Genomic DNA, 13398 nt, shown 5'->3' with positions numbered 1-13398 from the left:
TGCTGCTAAGTTTGGATGTCTGTTTGGAATGCAGCTTGGCCCCATTGAACACATTTGCTGTGGCTTTCCTTGGTTTCTCTTTTGAGAAGCAGAAAGTTCTTAGGCATTTTCCTCACAAGTTGGAAGCCTAGATGGGTAAGGTCTTGCCCTAAGGCCAATCTTCCTTTATTCTTTTGTAGATAAGGCTTCTCCTCAATCTCCTTAGCTCTTTCAGCACAAGCCTTGACTCCAATATTAATTCTTTTCTTTTCAGATGGCATTTTTTTATTTCTTTTTTGCCCCACTTGGTTTTTTATCATTGTAGAGCTGCATAATAGTGATTACTAATAACCGTATGACAGGTCAATATCAGGTTGCCTTCAAATCTCTTCTACCAAAGAAACTTGTTTATTTTAAATTTAGCCTCAGAACATTCTTAGGACAAAGGAGGAAATCACCTATAGCCTTCGCCAAAACATCCTAAAATGATTTCTAACCTAGTTGCAAATATTGTTCTCCTCTGAAATCTTTTGAGTCGGGTGTCCATTGTCTGTGTAACTGTCAGCATTACTATTTCCCAGTGTCTTACTAAGATGGCTCATTCATCTCTGCTTATAGCATTCAATCCCTTTTCTTGTCCCAAATCCCAACTCTGCCACATTCCTTCAAGAATCAGTACGGTCAGTTCTGTCACAACCATAGCACCATTTCCGCACTAACTTGTCTTAGTTACTTTTCTAGTGCCATGATAAAACACCATGAACAAAGCAACTTGTGAAAGAAAGCATTGAATTGGGCATGGGGTTCCCAACAGTTAGAGTCCATAATGGTAGAAGGAAGACATTGCAGCTGGAGCAGCTGCTGAGAGCTCATATTTCAATCCACAAGTAAGGTGCAGAGAGCCACACTGGGGATAAAGTGAGTCTTTTGAAACCTCAAAGCCGCCCCCAGTGACACACCTCCTCCCACAAGGCCATGCCTCTTAATCCTTCCCAAACAGATCCACCAACTGGGAACAATATTCAAATATATAAGCCAATGACTGCTTTTCTTATTCAAAACCCTATTTCCTGTTGAGGGAAAATAACCTTAAATAAGCAATTGAAAACTATGGAAAGTAATTACATTCTTGTTGAAATATTTCTGATTTATACCAGAGCAAAATGTAGGTGTAAAATACTCACACTGCCCTGTTCTAGCCCTGAAAACTGAGTCCTCTCCAGATAAGTGTTCCAATTCTTTCCATTAGTCTGTATTCATTATGACTTCAGGTCCCTTCAACAAATTTATCACCATCCCCTCTGGAACACTATTTTATTTTCATCTCATTTAAAATGTTATCTCTGGACCCTAATAGGATAGAATTCTATCCTAATGACTTCATAGCCAACTTACTTGGTAATTAATTTAGGCTCTATAAGTTGGCCATAAAGTGTCTATCATACCCATTCAACTTCGCTCTTATAGCACAAAAGCAATCATAGGCAGTAAAATAAATGAATGAATCACTATATTCCAGTAACAGTTTATTCACTAAAACAGATAGCGGGGTGCATTTGGCTTATGGCTACAGTTTTCCACAAATAGCTGCTCTTTACCTCCTCCATCCCTGTGTTTGGGATTTTCACTGATGACCTCTCATTGTGTGTTAATGGGAGAAAGAAGTAATCTGGCAGAATATCCATTTTACTCCATCACATGCAAACACGGTGCACTAACATCCACCCCTGTCATCCTGTTATCCTTGCGTCCTTGTAGAGGGTTTCTTCCTCTCTCCTACCCTTTATCTTACATTTCAATCACCTGCCCTTTTATCTTGGGACTTCCCTTCATATATATTTACTCCCTATCTACTAGCTCCTGTTATTTAGTTAACGTTCACCAAAAAAAAAAAAAAAAAAAAAAAGAAAAAAAAAAAAAAAAAAAAGGAAAAGGAAAGAAACCAAACCAAACCAAACCAAAGAGCCCCACCTGAAAGGCATCATTAAGCTCTACCTCTACCTCCCCCACCTCAGATAGTGACTGGTGTCTCCAGGGTATTCAGAGAACTGGACTTTCCTATCCCTCTTCTATCCGCTGTCCTGTATCTTCAACTCCGCTAGAAGTTTTTAGCAAGATCACAGTTCTTGTTTTACTTTGTTTTTTTTCAAGCTGTTGATGTTTTTGACCCTATTTAAAACTCTCTCCCTCTCTAGTGTTGGCCATGCCATTAGATATGCTAAAATTTTTTTTCTTTGCTAGCCACTTCCAAATAATATTTGGAAAACTCCTTTCCCTTTGCATGCTGCATATTTCCTCTATGCTTCCCATAGTAATTCATAGTCACCGAATAGATAGAATGACGTGTCTCCATATAGTGGATTTTAACGAATGTGTGCAATAAGGCTCAAAACAGGGCCATCGGGGGTCATGAATGAAAATGAGAATTTGACCTTTGGTATTTCAGTTGATAGAAAAACCATTATCCAAATGTAAATAAAAGAAAATAGGCAGATTTTATGATTGATATACCAGGATGCAAGTTTTCTATTCCTTCTACAGGTTGTCTTTACATTTCTGAAGGAATGTTCTGAGGCAATGAAAACTGCTCATTCTTGGAAGACCTTTTTTAATATAATCTGTTTTCTTTTTATTTCTGCTTGATAATTCCATTTCAGTTCAATTTTATTTCTTACCTTTATTCATCAAATAAAATCACCAACATGTTGTTCTTGTCGTAGACATAACAATTTATGTCTCATGGTTAATCTTAGGATACTTGTACTGTACACTGTTTCCCCATTTTCATTTCTTGTTGCCACAGGGGACAGACGAGGTGTAGGCTCAAGTGGCAGTGAGAATCCATCTGTGGCACAGATGATCATAATTAACCATTATTTCATAACATGTTTACTTTTAACCATGCTACAACTATCTTTCTAGAACAATAAGAAATAACTGTTCACTGTGCATAAAAAATTTCTTACCTTTGGGTTTTTTTTAACTAATAATAAGGAGTTCCATATAAGGGTTTGAGAGTTCTCAAAACTTCATAGCATAAATATTTCATAACATGAAGCTTTTGTAATAAATTTTTAAGTGTGCTTGAAATATATATTAGCTATAAACTCTCAAGAGTTTTAAATATGGAAAAATTGGTAATGTTTTAGTATTTATTTAATAGAATAGTAATATATACTAGGCACAGATGATAACAATGCACAGGTAAATAAAAAGATTTTTTTTCTTTTAGAATATTCTAGAACTCATAGCACCATGTTTATCTAATTACTGATATTTTGTCAAAAGCAGTTGACTATTTCTGGGATACACAGTGTCAGTTCTAGCAAAAATGTATAGATAACAGAGATTTTGAAAGAAGACAGGCTTTCCCATGCACATATCACCAATAATTTGTGAGAATGATTTGTGGTTTTGGAACTGCCAAAGCAAACCATATGAAGAAAACAAGTTTCTCAAATTATCTAGTTTCATACCTTAGCCATAAGGCAGTCTTTGTTACTGACTGAGGGGCTCCACTAAGTTGTTCTGAATTAGGGGTACGTTTTCTTTTTTTCTTTCTCTAATAGATAATTTATACATACTTTAAATTTATCACATTTTTCTCACATCACATGAAAATAGACTAATATATTATTCTCAACATCCTATGATATGTTTTCATTCAGGGGAATCACTATCAAAAATACAGAGAAGTCAGGTCATAACAGTCCTCTAGTAGCTATAAAATAGAAACATTATTTTTCCTTTTTGATAACCTAGATTTGCTTCTAATTAAGAACAATTCCTATATGTAAGGCTCAGGGAACATTGTGGAAGAAGGGTGCAAGATAGTTGGAGATTGTAGAACCAGTGGAACAGGAAATCTGCTATGAAATTATGTATACTAGAAATGATAGGGGAACTATACCCATGAAATCTCACCAACATGGCTGCTTAGAAAAGACCTGAACAAATACAATACCAATAGAAAGGGGAACTTTCATGGGGCCCCAACCTTTGACAAAGAACTACAAAGAAACTAAGGAATAATGAGACCAAGATAAATAGTCTTCCTCAGGGATAAATGGACTGAGCAGATTCTTTTTATTTATTTAGGCATATATAGCTATGTCTGCATATGACATACAAATATGTAACAACTAAATAAAATATGCCCATGGTTTTGAGAAGAGCAAGACGGAATGCATGGGAAGGGTTGGGGGAAGAAAGGAAAGGGCAAAATGATAAATTTTAGTTTTTTTTTATAAGAATGTCATATGGATCAATAGAGTCTTTAGTTTAAGTCCAGATGCATTAATCATTTATGATTTTGTATCATCTTTCACAAGATTTTAGCCATTGTGAAATTAGTTAAACCTTACTATTTTAAAACAATGTAAGTGTCCCAAAATATTTAAGGTGATAGAAATGCTAACTAGTACAATGTGATTAATGTATATCAACTGTCACACTGTACTTGGTAGAATTAAAAATGAAGAAAATAAATATAAATGTCAAGTGGAGTATCCCATGTGATAAGCCCTCCAAACATTACCTTTCCATGTTCATTTGCTTCCTCAAGTGTACACATGGGCATGAATGTTGCAGTATATCATGTGCTTTGCATTCTTCATCCCCCATTAACCTCTCCTCTTCCCCCTGTTCCCATTAGTCGACTTCCCTTTTTCCTTTCCCCAAATAGTCTCCCTTCTACTTTCATGTCATATATGTCATTGGCAATCTTCCCAGGAGTGATATAATAATATACCTATAGTTTTATTTTTAGCTTTGTAAAGAAATTCCACACTAATTCCCATGGTGGCAAGAGTAGTTTATAATCTTGACAATTTAGAATCCCTGCAGATTATACACTGAACAACTCTGACTCTGATTTCTTTGGCCTTTTTAGATATAGGTATTCTCTATTCCTTGGCCTTCCTAATCTTTTGGCTACACCATTGGACTTTTTTTTAGTATTTCAAGCCATTGACTATATTAACTGTGTATTTACTCTTTTTTCTCTTTTATTCCTTATTTTTTTGTTTGTATATATGTGTGTGTGTTCATGTGTGTGAAGATGCATGTACACACAGAGATCAAAGGTGAACATTGCGTATCTTTGTCAGTCATTTTGGAGACAGAGTTTCTAACTGAACATTACATGCACTGACTCAGCTAGAGTGGTTGATCACTGGGTCCAGGGATCTACCAACTTGTCCGTGCATCCTAGAGCTGGGATGACACATGTGTACTGGGAGCCTGTCTTTTTACATGGATGGTGGATATTTGAACTCAAGTTCTCATGCTTTCACAGCAAGCAATTTACCAACTAATCGATGCCCTCATCCTCAGCCTCCTTCCTTCCCTTTTCTTCATAAAAAGCTGCATTGTTATCCTTGCTCAGGGGCCATGCTAATCTTCTCTGTGTAGTTCCAATTTTAGTATATGTGCTGCTTAAGAGAACATAGCCAGGCAGTGGTGACACACGCCTTTAATTCCAGAACTCAGAAGGCAGAGGTAAGCAGATCTCTGTGAGTTCAAGGCCAGCCTGATCTACAAAAGATAGTTCCAAGACAGGCACCAAAACTATACAGAGAGAGCCTGTCTCGAGAAAAAGGGGAAAAAAAAGCTGTGTTATTGAGATACAACTTCTAGACCATAAAATTACTCATTTAGAGTGTATATAATTCAATAGTTTTTCACATATTAACACATTTCAGCCAACATCATGGCTATCATTGCTATTAAGTTCTAGAACTTATTACCATGAATGATAAAATTATACCAACTAGCAGGCATACCCCATCCCTGCTCTCAGTTCTTGGTAACTGCCAACCTATGTTTTTTCTCAGTGCATTTACCTGTTTTAGGTAATTCATATAAATGGTATTATAGACCATATAATCCTTTGTGATTGGAATCTTATCACTTAGCATAAAGGGCTTTGATTAATGTGTACAACTTACTTCTCAATACATAATTGACTGACTCTAAGAAAATTGGAGATTAGCACTTGTGCAAAGAACAACACATGCCTATTGCTCAGATTCAATTTACCCTAATTGCTTTCTCATTCATTCTATTTATGTAGCTATCTATCATGTATCTGTATCAAATAATCTTATTGTTTCCTGCTTTGGAGCCACTTAAGAATACATTAAATTTTGAGCATAAGGTGGCTGAGGAGATTGCTCGGTGAGTAAAGTGGTTGTTGTGGTAAGGACTTGTTTAGAGACCCAGAACCCACTTAAATCTCAGTGTAACCCAGCACAGGATTGGGATGGAGGGCAGGCCGAGGAGGAGCCTCCTATGTACCCACTGGCAAGGCAGTCGAGTTGCAAGGCCAAACTCCAGCTTCAATGAGCCTGTCTCAAAAAATAAAGGAGAGAGTGACAGAAAAAATAAACTGCTCAAAGTCAACCTTTGGCTTCTACATGTATACTTACGGGCAGGCAGACCCCTCTCCATATACAGACATCTTCACTAGACGAACAGAGTAGATAAATAAAAATAAATTTGAAATGCTTCATATCTTATCCTTTATTAACTAGTAATAGGTGCATTTCTTAGATAGCCACAACAAAGTATATTCTTCAAGTACAGTAGATTTAACATTAACATATACTGAAAATTTTTAGCTCATCTACTGTCCATTTTCTCATTTTGTGAGTTGACAAATATGTTTGATATAACATTTTCTCTACAGTATAGGATCAAGTCTAGAGTAAGAGAGTATATGAAGCTACATAGTCATATTCCTGTAATATCCTATGAACTAGATCATTTCCAGTACTTTTATAATATTGGCAGATTTTTTTCTGAGGTAGAGTGTTATCATGTAGCCTCTGACCTAAGTTTTATATAAGTTGACATCTCTAGTGCAAATGTTAATGTAGAAGTATTAAAATCTGCAAAAATTCATTGACCACTTCAGAGCAATTAATGCACTCCAAGAAGTTTTATATAACATGGGAAAATGTTTGAATTATGTCAAATCTGTGTAACACCAACTAGACATAACTTAAGGTCTAGGGTTATTATCATAAAGGATTACAAATTTAATAAGAACACAATGTAGAACAATGTTTTAGTCATTAGAATTCATTGAGGAACTAGTGTTATCTCAATCATAAAAGAAAGGAAATTGAAAATTGGCATGAGCAGTATCATATCCAAAGCAGAAGAAGATTATCATCAAGTTAAAGTGCTGAACCAAAGCGAGTGGGTGCAAAGAAATATTAACTTCTGTCTGTAAGTTTTTTGTGGGTCAGTGAGATAGTGCGATAGGGAAAGAGGCTTGTTGCCGAGCCCAATGACCTGAGTCTGACTGCCTGAACCCACAAGGTGAAAAGAGAGTACAAACCCCTTAAGTTGTTCTCTGACCTCCATATGTGCACTGTGGTTCAAGGCCCTTCCTCCTCCCACAACTACAAGTAAATATAAAAATCTAGAACTTTTTCTCATTGGTATACTTTAATTAACAGTTATTACATTTTTATATAGTATAAAATTGCATAAGTTCTAACTGTCCAAATTTCCAGTTTCATTGCATATACTTTTTTGAAAACTATGATCATATAACCTATATATGCACTCATAGATTTTGATGGTGCTTTTTGTTCAGACAAATGGATTGTAACATTATAAGGGTAATTATATAGACACATGTCTGAGTCATATCTTTTGGAATTTAAATTGTAAAACCTGAGATTTGAGAGGAAGCAAAGCTTCATTTTCAAGACCAAGATAATTTCCCCGACCACATTTGTTTCGCCTGTTTACTATCCTTGGTACTGCTAAGATTTTCATGAAAATATAAGACAATCCAGCTTGGTATTTAAATATCCTCTTTTCATGGTCTCTATTAAAAAATTAGCCAAAGCTAGTAAGTTATTCAGGGTGAAAAAATATATACGTTATGTTCTTAAGGGTGAAAATGACTGAGGATGTCACTTTCTCAGAAATCAGAAAGACAATAGTGGTGGTCGCTAAAGACAGATACCGACTCAGTGATCAACTTCTGAGGCCAAGTTGGAAAAATAATCTAAATTAGAAGTTGTGGGGTACATATTTAACAGAGTGTCTCATGCTTTAACTTGGAGTTAAAGTCATCTTTATAGAAAAACATCATTTATCTTGGAACATAAATATAAAATAATGGTCAAGACAGACAAAGAAGAATTTTAACAGTTAAAGTAAGATGTGAAGAGATTGCTTTTTCTCCTTTCTTTTCCCCCTACTTCTCTGTCTCTCTCACACACAAAGACAAATGGAGAAACCAAACTCATACTCTGTTGCTATGATGACACTAGTTTATTTTGGAATTCCTAAAATAATTCTAAGCTTCTAATATATAACCTACCCTGGCCATCAGAAGATTGTTCTAAAAGTATACTCAGTAAAATTTAGTAGATATATGGAAGAGAACCAATGGCCTTTTAGCATTATTTTATGTTAGTATACCACAAATAGCATGAAGATATTATTCAATGAAGGTGCTATTTTTAGTCCTTATCTTCTTGTTTATTTTAACCCACAGTGAGATACGGAAGAAAAAGTCATTCACTAATATGTTTTTCCATGTTGTCCTTATTTCTATGAAACTTGTGCTTTGAAATAGTTTGTTTCTAAATTCCAGGATCATTAATTAATAACTGATTTCCACTATTCTACCCTTAGCCTTATATAACTGTCTAGCAAAAGTACATTTTTGTATGTATTCATTGGCATAATTAATATATGTGCATAATAAAATATAAAGGCCAATCATGATTTCTGTTAGTCCTATTTGAATATTTAAAATATGTTAAAAGACTCAATGATTGCCAATTGCTGATCTATTAAGGGTTAACATTTCAGAATTATGTAAGTCAGTACATTGCTAAGACACAGGAAAAAAACTGAAGGGTTTCAATGATCACCAGTCTTCAAGGGCATTGTGAGTTCTGAAGAAAGAAACTTTAAATGAAAACATTTCTCTGATTATTATAATAGCTGTAACCAAGGTTAATAACTGGCAATCCCCTGACTAATACATTAAATATGTCTTGTTTGAGCTGAATATGTCTAGAGATGGCATGTCTGTGCAAAAGTTCTGATTAAGTTATTCATCAGCTAGTCTGATGCTAACTACTTTTGACAACCCTGGAAGTAGAACTACAGGGAAAACCTCAATTGATTTCTTGGATGGATTTTTGCATATAGCCAGTAGCAATAATACATAATGCCTCCTTTCATAGGGCAGCAGATATTCATAGGAATTCTGGCATAGCACATAGCAGGAAGAGTCAGAATTAGAAATGGCATTCAATTTTACTCAGGAAAATATTTTCATAAAGATTTGGAAAAGTCAAGCGCACATAACAATTCTAAACATTACTATTTAGATTGCAAAAGTAGAGAGTATCAAATATGTTTGACAGAGTTTATGAATTGTTCCACAAAACTTTTATAATTGGGAATTAGACACTAGACAATGAAAACGATAACTTAGAAAGAAATTCAAACAGGCAGAACCACATTATTTATGGCAAATAATATAACCTATAACAAACAATCAAAAAATCTGTGCACAACCAGGTCTACCCTGCTCATAAAATCAGGACTTACTGCAGCAGTCCTTCTTAGGTGATTGGTAGGTGGTCTCATAAAAGATTTCTTTTAAAGTTCTATATAAAGTATTCCTTTGTTCCTTCCCATATAATAGTGTGGATCACTGTAATGAAAGTTTCCATGCAAAACCCTCTTTTTAGGTGATTTGCACTGAAGAAAATAGAGCCTAGGGGAGTCTAGAAGCTTAGCTCCTCTGTGTTCTGCCATAACCTTTGAAACAGAGATTCCTAAAAAGTTATTTTCATTTCCCTACTTTCAGAGAACTCAGTCACATATCTAAGCTCCCAGGGGACCTAAAGCATGGAACAAAGGTTCAGAAGCTTTCTGTTGCTATTTTTTTTTTGTATTTTTCATGGAACATTCCATTAATGTTTAGAGGATTTCAGACATTGTGTTTTAATCATATTCACCCTCCCATTCCAATCCTTCCCAGAGTCCCCCTCCCCTTCCTGCTCATCAACTTCGTATTTGGTGTTTTTTTACCCCATCAAAGCTAGTATGTACTGCCCAAATACTCTTGGATGTGTGCCAACTGTAGTATGGTCTACCAACTATTGGCAATACTCTTAGGAAAAACTGATGCTTATTCTTTCATCACCTAAGAACTGCCAATAGCTTCTCAGCTAAGGGATGGGGTTATATACTCCATTCCCCTCCTCATGCTGGGACTTGGTCCTTTTAGAAGTTTTTATGATCAATTAGCAAATAACAATTAAATCTCTATAAGTATTAAGTACCCCCAAATGCTATGAGAGTGGTTCATGCTGATAATATCTGGAGTTTATAATATACATAATGAGGTTTATGCTATGTTCTGAGCTCTAATTGCTAATAGATAATCTGCTGTGGGAAGGATTGACATAAAGTATTTCATCCCCAACCTGATCTATAACACTGGCAATGCTATTTGTAGCATAAGACTCAATGTAAAAAAAAAATGAAAAAGATTCCTTGTAAGAAAAAAGTTTGAATACCCTTGAGGTTGGGAATAGGTAAGTGTGTTTGATCATGGAAATTTACCAGTCACACCAAACAATACTTACTGGTTGTGCAGCACAACCATCTCCAGTGGATCACATTAATTCTGTGTCAGTATGTTAGGGGGCAGTATGGTTGAATATGACAGAGAAACGTTCTTCAAATATATCAAGAAATGGCATTGCTTGAACTATAAAACTCTCTGTAAATCTGTGATTCTTACACATCTGCTTCCCTGACTCCTGTTTGGAATGGGAGAAAGTGCAGGCTCTTGCTGGGAAACCCCACTCCTTGGAGAAGTAAAAGAGAAGACCTGACACTCCAGTGACTGCTTTCTTTACGCACCTGTCCATGGCAGACTGCTCTAATTAAACTGCTTACCTCCAATGCTCTGCCTCAGTATCCTTGAATCTCTCATCTGTGACCATTCACACACTACATCTATAATCAACAAATAATAACAAGAAAAATCACAAGTGTTGGTTTTGTCCTTGATTTTCACTCCTTGATCTAAAATGCTATATCATTTCTGGTCATGATGATACAGGGATATTGAGGTGTCTTCGATAATAATGGCAACTTCTTGGGGACTTTGAGTCCTGGAAAACTCAACAGCCACAAAAGCCCCTCCCAGCCAGTGACTTTCAGGTTCTTGTTGGTGGTGGGTGTGGTAGCTTGAATAGGAATATCCCCCGTAGGCTCATATATTTGAATGCTTAGTGAGTGGCTTTAGGAGGTGAGGCCTGTTGGAGAAAGTATATCACTGGCGGTGGGCTTTGTGGTTTCAGAAGATCAAGTCAGGCCCAGAGGCCCTCTCTCTTCCGGCTACCTGCCAATCTGGATGTAGAACTCTCAGCTATTCTTCCAGTATCATGTCTGTCTGCAGGTTGCCTTGCTTCCTGCTATGATGTCAATGGAATAAAGCTCTGAACTGTAAGCAAGTTGCAATTAAATGTTTTTCTTTATAAAAAATAAAACCATGTCCCATCTGAACAACACAAGAAGATTATAGTAGTTTCTAGTGACTGTATCTTTCAGGTATAGCAGAGTCCACTTCTCCTTTGGACAGTGACATTGAGCTAGCATTCCCACTATTTTTCTGTGAATTGTTTGCTTCAGAAGTGGGAAGAAAGAACAGTGTGGACCCACAGGTACAACTTTATGAAGCTATAATAATCAAGGTGCATTAACACAGTGCATTTTTTGTCATGGCAGAGTTAGCATTGACTGATGGGGTGATTAGACAACAAAGCAGAATTTTGCCCGTTCCATTTTCTCTTGCTTCTTTAGAATTCTGATGCATATTTGACTTTTGCAAAGCTCTAAGACTAATTTGCTACTGCCCTTTGAGTAGATGGGTGACTAGTTCTAGAGTAGGTAGTTGCAAACCATAATTATTAAAGCTATTTATTACATTTATGGTCCTAAAATTCTTCTCAGCAGGGAAAATCAACGGTTACTTCATGTTTCTTTTATGCTTTTCCATTCCCAGATCTAAGTATTAACTCATAAAAAGTTCTGCTTCCAATGTGGCTATCATTGAAGCATTTAAATGTCGCCAGGGGTTGAGTCTAACAGGTTTCAAGTGTATGTAACAGGCTCAGCAAACACGGCTAGTGTTTCTGATACAGACACGCAACTTTTCGAACATATGATTAGTTGTAGGAACATGGGAGAGCAGAACCATGATGCATGGTTTCGTTCAGCCTCTTGCATTGCCACAGTCCTTGGAGGTACTTCTGTTGACACAGAGCACTTTGATATGAAGGCAAGAATTTTTCCTCTCCATAATTTATACTTCAACTCACCATTCCTACTGAGTAACACCTGTCTTTAACCTCTGAACTTCTTCTTTAATTATTTATTTACTTTATGTGTGTGTGTGTGTGTGTGTGTGTGTGCTTGAGTGTATGTATGTGTACCATATACATGCAGTGCCAACTGAGGTCAAATGAAGGTATTAGATTCCCTAGAACTGGAATTACACCATGTGGGTGATAGGGACCAAAGCTGGGTCATCTGCAGGATCAGCAAACACTGCCATTAGCCATCTTTCCAGTCCCAAATGTCGGAACTGTCAATTTTGTTAGTAAAGGTTGCGTGTGCTTCAGGGATGTATTGTTTAGTTTGTCTTCCGTATACATTCTTCTGATGTTCCTGTGCTTGCATGAGCTACTCATGATTCTTGCTGTCAGGGAAGCAACCATTCTGCTTTTCAGAGCTTGCATGTGGGTATGGACCCAGAAAGTAGTCATTTGACAACATACTGCCTACATAGTATGTTGTTGGTTATAATATGTATAAAATCAATACATGGAAAAATTCAAGCAAACAAATGGAGAATAACAGGAATCTCAGATGTGCTGGGACAGTTCTAGATGTGATTGGTTTTAGACCTAGTTGTTGTTATTGGCAATCAGGACCTTTTAATCGGGACAGTTTCAGGACGTCAGGATGAAAGTAAAACAGTTTCTTCCATCAGTTTTCAGTAGTCTCTGAGACTCCAAGTAGCCTGCTAGTCCTAGACTGCACCCTCTAGGCTCACCAGTGTGGAAACTTCCAGCCCAGTTGCACTGTTGTTCCTGTCCACTTTTGAAATTCAAACTACAGGAAGTCAGGTAAGTATGTATAGAAAATAATATGGTGGCAGGAATTTTCAAATATGCTCAGTGTATTTCTCAAAACTGTGATAATAATCGTGTACATGCCCGTGAAACCATGTTTTAAGTGATTTGGTTACATACATAAGATCAAACTGTCCTGTTTATGTGGCGTGTTTGCTGAATGGTGACTCTAGAAACATTTGTACACAGTCTTTTTATCGGGTCAATTTTCCATTTGGAAAAG

The 13398-nt window shown here is 36.4% G+C and overlaps 1 protein-coding gene and 1 pseudogene across 2 annotated transcripts in view; one reads left to right on the top strand and one right to left on the bottom strand.

Annotated features, from left to right (window-relative positions):
• The window catches only part of Fgf13 (fibroblast growth factor 13), a 498994-nt gene that overhangs the window by 426579 nt on the left and 59017 nt on the right, over positions 1-13398 (top strand). The window lies entirely within an intron of this gene.
• LOC119805600 lies at positions 5338-5425 on the bottom strand (annotated as a pseudogene).

This window comes from Arvicola amphibius, chromosome X (assembly GCF_903992535.2).
Source record: "Arvicola amphibius chromosome X, mArvAmp1.2, whole genome shotgun sequence".
In the NCBI taxonomy this organism is placed as follows: domain Eukaryota; kingdom Metazoa; phylum Chordata; class Mammalia; order Rodentia; family Cricetidae; genus Arvicola; species Arvicola amphibius.
Note: the sequence above shows the minus strand (reverse complement) of the source record. Positions and strands in the feature narration are given on the sequence as shown.